Source organism: Mus pahari, chromosome 2 (genome assembly GCF_900095145.1).
Source record: "Mus pahari chromosome 2, PAHARI_EIJ_v1.1, whole genome shotgun sequence".
NCBI classification, from domain to species: domain Eukaryota; kingdom Metazoa; phylum Chordata; class Mammalia; order Rodentia; family Muridae; genus Mus; species Mus pahari.
In genome coordinates, this window is record NC_034591.1 from 39,744,909 (window position 1) to 39,751,656 (window position 6,748).

Sequence of the window (6,748 nt, forward strand, 5' to 3'; positions counted from 1 at the left end):
GCTCACGTTCACCTACACTATTTAGCCAGTTAATTACCTACATGAAATGTTTTCTTGAAATATGAAAGATAAGGAAATATAAATTAAGTCTACTGTTTTTTATAAACTCAAATTTACAGATAATTAGATAATTATTGAAAATGGTATTTAAATTGCAGTTTTATTTAATCTGGACATTCAATTGATACATTTTAAATCTTGTTTCTCAAATGTTCGCCAAGTTGTTTGCATGCCTTGCCAGGTAATGGTCTTTTTTTTTTTTTTCTTAATGAATCATAGCCAATTTTATTCAAATTCTCCAAAATTTGTAGCAAACATGTTAATTGCTTCTAAAAATGTATGTCATCCTTTATATACAATGGCTACTGTGTCTTTCACTTATTCCTTTTTCTTCTTTTCTTTATAATCCTTTAATAGAAGCCAGAATCTTGGGTTGCCCAGTTGGGAGGCTCTGATCTACTGTTCTGATTAAGTTTCATTTCGATATTCATGGCCAACATTTGGCTTCTGAAAGAAAGACTTTTAGTCTTTTCAATCATATACTGGTAGGGTGAGACTGCATTGTTGCCCATTACCACATGACCTAGTTTACAATCAATCTTGGCATCCAACCTCGCATCTCTAATCAAATTCACAATCCATCTTTCAGTTTTTTCTGGAGTTGTATTCAGTTTGTCTGCTAACATATTAATGCTGAGACACTGGTGGCTACAACAAAAAGTCTCAAATGTGAAGAGAAGGGCATTCTCATTGAAGTCCCCAAGACATGCTACCAGGAAGAAGACATTCACAAGCACTGATTCACATTCTCTCAGCTTTTTCTGAACCCTGTCAAAATCAAAGTTAACATTTAGGCATTCAACAAATTCTATAATTGGGTCTTTATATGTGTAAGACTCCTGTTGAATCACTTTCACCAGATCTTTCAGCACCTGTCGGCGTTTCCACACATCTTTGTTGGTTATGATGGCAGTGGTCAAATAGCGGGGAATATGTGGACACATTGTCTGAATTGCATTAAGTACTGTGGTTGGTAAAGGAAGAGATCAATAATATTATCACGACCCTTTGGATGGTTGAAAAGAGCAAACAGAGACCAATGAATGAGCCATGTTCACTGCTGAAGAGACTGGAGTGGAGAACTCACAGAATTACTGTCTATGGTCTCTTTTAATCGAGTAAGCTCTTCCATGGCAGCATCCCAATTCTGCATTAAGATTTCAGAGGCCAGTTTTCCCCAGAGTGAAGTTAAAGCATTTCTATCTGTTGCTGGGACCAAAACTATAAAGAAGCAAAGATACTCTGCTGCTCCAGAGTAATTTCCACACTCATACTGGAATTTTGCGTATCTATAGAGTATATCTAAGTACTCTCGCCTAAACCCATGTTTGTCTGCCAGGTAGTCAAAGAACATCCTGCCATCCCTGGTTGGCTGCATCTGCTTTGTAGTTTCTGGATCTTCAAACATCTTCACACTTGGTTCTGTTTCTGCCTGGAGCTGTTTCAGCTGCGCAACAACCGTGGTTCTTTTTTCCCTCAAAGCATGAGGGATATCATCAGAATAAAGGTTTTTGTAAACATCCATAGCAAAGTCCACCATCACTAAGAATATCTAATTTTTCTTGTAATAGTTTTTTTTTCATTATAAATCTCTTTTTTCTTGAGAGAAACTCAAGAAGCGGAAAGACCAGGTGCAGATCAATAAAGTGAGCAATGCGAGTAGTCAAGTCCTACTCCACCAACTTGCCAGTGGGGGAGGGAGTGTGTATGGGGGGGAAGGAACGCTTCGATAATGTTTTTTTTAATTATTTGGATCTTTGACCGGTGAGCATCAAGTGTCTGGCAAGGTACAAGGTAACCTAATATTTCAATGTGAATAACAGGTGGTAATTACTTCAAAGGATTATTTTCGTTGAGAAAACAACAAATCTGAACAAATTATAACAACAGAATAGACAGAAAATGCTGAGAATGTGAACAGAGGGAAAGGTGGAGTGCAGACGTTTGGAGAGCTGACTTTTCTTTTAAATAGGCAACTTACTGCTCATCACAAATAGCACAGTATGGAGATCATCCACTAAGTTCCAGTAATGTGTATTCTCTCTGCCCCTGTGTTTTCATTGTTTTAGATTGCCCATTTTAGTGCAAAGGAAGGTGTTTCTCTACCTGAGCTGGTTTCTTTTATGTGTTAGAACACTTCCCAATTCCATGTACGTACTCAAAGATGGTATATTTATTGTTAAAGACCAAATATTCATGCATATGGGGCTTTAGTTATGCTTGTACTGATTTAGATTATTTTATTCCAGGGACTGACATCTTGATTTTATCAGTGGGATGTTAGCACAGTGAAAGTATCTTTATCTCAATCTAACTTAAGTAAGACACGAACAGAGGTACCAGAAGACTTGAGTGATAGTTAAGGCCAATTACCTTTTTAGGTTCCTGAATTCTTAAAATGGGGGGACCTAGCATGATTCCTGATAGTAGAGTAGTGAGAAAAATATTTGAGGAAGAGAAACCACAAGTAAGAAAAATGGAAAGTACTAAGACCAAGCACATCTTATACAGTTATCATGGAGGTGATCCTGATGTTGTATGGGCAAAGGATACAAGACCCTGATAAAGCTGTCTCCTGAGAGGCTCTGCTAATGCCTGACAAATACAGAAGTGGATGCTCATAGCCATCCATTGAACAGAGCACAGGGTACCCAATGAAGGAGCTAGGGAAAGTACCCAAGGACACTGTTTCATCCATTTGCCTAAGAATTTCATAAATTCATTGTTTTTAATAGCTGAGTTGTGTAAATGTACCACATTTTCTGTATCATTCTTCTGTTCAGGGACATCTGGGTTCTTTTCAGCTCCTGGCTACTATAAGTAAGGCTGCTATAAACATAATGGAGCATGTGTGCATGTGTTTTCAATAGAAGGATACAAATAAGTGAAGTGCTCACAATGTGAGGTATCCAGTATGTGAGGTCAGATTATCTTCTCCTAATAGGAATTTCAAGTTTGTGTTGAAATGGGTAGTCTTCAAATTTTCTGAGGAACCTAGACTGTGAATGTAGTATCCTGGTCGGTATTTTAGTTCTTTTAACTATAGTAAAATGCATAATGACTGTGGTTCTCAACCTCAGAACAGGCAATTTTGATATAATTTTATTATGTTTATTTCAGCTTTGTTTGTATTTCAACCTATTGCCAATTGGAATCTTACTTTGTGTGCTGTGTGGGATTCATGGCTCTAGCTGCATATGTAGCAGAGGATGGCCTAGTCAGTCATCTGTGGGAGGAGAGGTCCTTGGTCCTGTGCGTACAGCCCTAATATAGGGAAATACCAGGACCAGGAATGGGAGTGGGTGGGTTGGGGAGGGGAAGGGGATAGGGGATTTTCGGAGGGAAAATTAGGAAAGGGGATAACATTTGAAATGTAAATAAAGAAAATATCTAATAAAAAGAAAAAGAAAAAAGTGATCTTTATCTAGTATGGGCAAAGGATACAATCAAGGTGATCCTTATCTAGTATGGGCAAAGGATACAGTCAAGGTGATCCTTATTTAGTATGGGCAAAGGATGCAGTCAAAGGTGGTCCATATGATACAGACTGGGGCATCATACTTGCTTTAGTACTAAAAGATGTGAATTTTCATTTAATGTTTATCACATCATGCAATATTTTGTTTCTCACATTACAGCAAGCATTGCACAGAAATTAGATACCACAAAGGAATAAAAATAACAATGATATATATGACTAACATTGTTTGGATACATTTCATATTAAACCCTAACCAGTGTTAACTAACTGAAGATATGTACAAGCATTTTGTATTCAGCTTCTTAGTCATTCATTTTTTTCTATTGCTACAAAATTTTCTGTAAATAAATGACATAATTTTCAATCATTTTTTCTTTTTGCATGAACACTGATGTGTCTTTGTGCCCTTCGTACTGATAGAATTCATCATATTAACAATTAACAAATGCAAATATTTTCAATTCCAGAAATTAGTATCAGAAGTTTATACTGTCACAGTTAACCAAATTATATGTGTTGCTAATGTGTTAGTTCACAGGCGACACTACTTAAGTTTTATCACCATTTGAACTCCACAGTGGCAAGGCCAGTCCACCTTCATCTTCCCATTTCTGTTCTTCAGTTTCATCTTTAAGTTCTTCCAATTCTTTTCTGAGTTCAAAAGGCATTTTACATTCCAACTGGGTCCTGTTTTCTCAGCACAATAACAGTTGATTGAAAGCATTTTTAGTTTTTAATCTATATTTATTCCTATAGTGTTTTACATCAAACAACCATGACACAGAATCTGATATGAGTCAAAAAATTACATGTTTCAATGAAACCAAAAAGATGAAATCCGAACGAACTGACTCAGTTTGATTTCAAATAGAATTCGCAATGGATAGTAGAGTTCCAGTAAGATTCTTTACATGTGCTGGCTAAAAGAAAATAATTACTCAGTGAAGGATAAGTGCTTAGCATATGCATTTGTCTTCAAAATAAAAAATAGTCAAAATGATCTGTCTCTAAAAAATTTACAAAGTATGAATTAAACATTTTTTCATTATACCTCAGATATATTTGCCTATTGAAACTATACTCATGAATCTTGATACTATTTTCCCATAGCATTTTCTCTCCACCTGATTTCACACACACACACACACACACACACACACACACACACACACACACACACACACCTAATCACAACTACAACTTTTGGAAAATTTATCATTATTAATCCAACTCAAAATTATCTTAAACCAAACGATTGTATTAAATTTAAGACAAAATTATTCCTAAACTTTATCTGAACACTAAGCTGGATGCTTGATTAGCTTTACTGATGTTGTCATAATGCCAGTACCCTGCTCTACCTCATCGCAATATTTTGTCTGTTAGGATTATAAAAGTAACAATGCCATTGCTTTTTTCTGTCTTTCATTACACTTTTCTGTAACTCACTTTCTTTTTACCATTTTATATTGTTCTCATTGTCAGTTTTAGGTGCATATTATAAACACAGCAAATATCATTGTGAGTGTGAAAATCTGAAACTTTAGTTCATTTCAGGTGATTTACAATGTAACTCTTTGTGAAGAACTGTATGGAGATTTCTCTGAAAATTAAAGATAGAGCTGTTGTATGAATCAACTGTGGGATCCAGTCCTATGTTCCATTTACTTCCATTGGAAATGCAGTGAGTGTTTTTAATCCTATATAAATATACCCATGTAAATTTTATAATTATTTGCAGTAGTAAAATATGAAAATAACACAAGTATATACCTAAGAAAAAATAAACAAGATATAGAAATACATTAGGATATAACCCAGTGTTCAAGGAAATAAATAATTGGTAATATACTTAGTTGGAAACTTCATGCCTAGCATGCAAAATGCTCTGGGCTTGACATCCAACATCATAGAAAATGGAAATAAGTCCTACTGCTAACATATGTAAACCTGAGAGGAATTATGCTAAGTAGAATTAGCCAGACTGTGAATAACAAATGCTACATAATTCTATTTTTTCAGCACCCAAAATAGCCTAAGTTAGAGAGGAGAATGCTGATTTTATGGAGATTGCAAAGCATAATTTACAAATTTTTAATTTACAAATGATAAATAAGTTCCAAAGATCTCCTTTACAACATAGTACTTATAATTCATGTTATTTTTTGTCATTTACATGAAAATTTATTAAGGGAAAGGGCATATGAAGAATTATTCTTTTTTTGCTTTGTTTTTTTCCAAAATGAGAAACTTTGGTCATGATAGTTATGTTTAATTGGATTGTAGTGTTAATAAAGTGACCACACATGAATGGACAAACTCATCAAAATATACTTTAAACATGTACAAATTTTGAATACAAATTATATATTAAATCATATATATGTATATACATATACATATATATGAACAATACATTAGTTAATCTCTTTAAATGGGTTTGAAGAGATAGCTCAGAAGTTAATAGCACTTACAATTCTTGCAGAGAACTGGAATTTTTTTCTGAGATCCCCCATGATAGCTCACAGTTATCTAGACATTAGGTTCCAGGGGTTCAACGCCGCCTTCTTGCCTCTGTGGAAGTTCTCACATACACGTACAGAAATGTAAAGAATAAAAATCATGAAAAAAAAATCTTTAAAAAAATAACATTGTAGCAATACTGTTCTTTTGAAAAGAAAGAAGGTTTTCTAATTTCCTGGCATGTATTATTCACAATATAAAGAAATAGAATTCTTTCTGTATGACTGTAAGCTGTACAAAAATATAAATTTACTAGTTATTTTCATTTATATATGTGTGTGTACTTGTGTGTTGTGTGTTCACCATGTGTGTACAGGTTCTCACAGAGGTAAAGGGCTTCAGCTCTCCTACAGTTAATGTTACAGATGGTTGTAAGCTGCCTGACATGGATGATGGAAACCAAACCTAGGTCCTCCATAGAGTATTAAACACTCTAAGCTACCAAGCTCTCTATTAGCATACAGTTATATAAGAAGAATACTTATCTTATTTTGGTTTGAAGATACTTGATATCATAAGCATACTACAGGTAATGGTCAATATTGAAAGTGGTCAACTTAATCTAAAGCTGAATATTTTGAACATTGTTATGAATGTTGCTTATTAGCTGCTTTTATATTTTATTTTCTTCATGCTTACTGTAGCCAGAGAAAGCTTTTATATTCTAAAAATTCTCATCCTTTC

The 6,748-nt window shown here is 34.5% G+C and overlaps 1 pseudogene; it reads right to left on the reverse strand.

Moving 5' to 3' along the window:
* Nucleotides 1-284: 284 nt before the first annotated feature.
* LOC110316744 lies at nt 285-1,615 on the reverse strand (annotated as a pseudogene).
* Nucleotides 1,616-6,748: the final 5,133 nt, after the last annotated feature.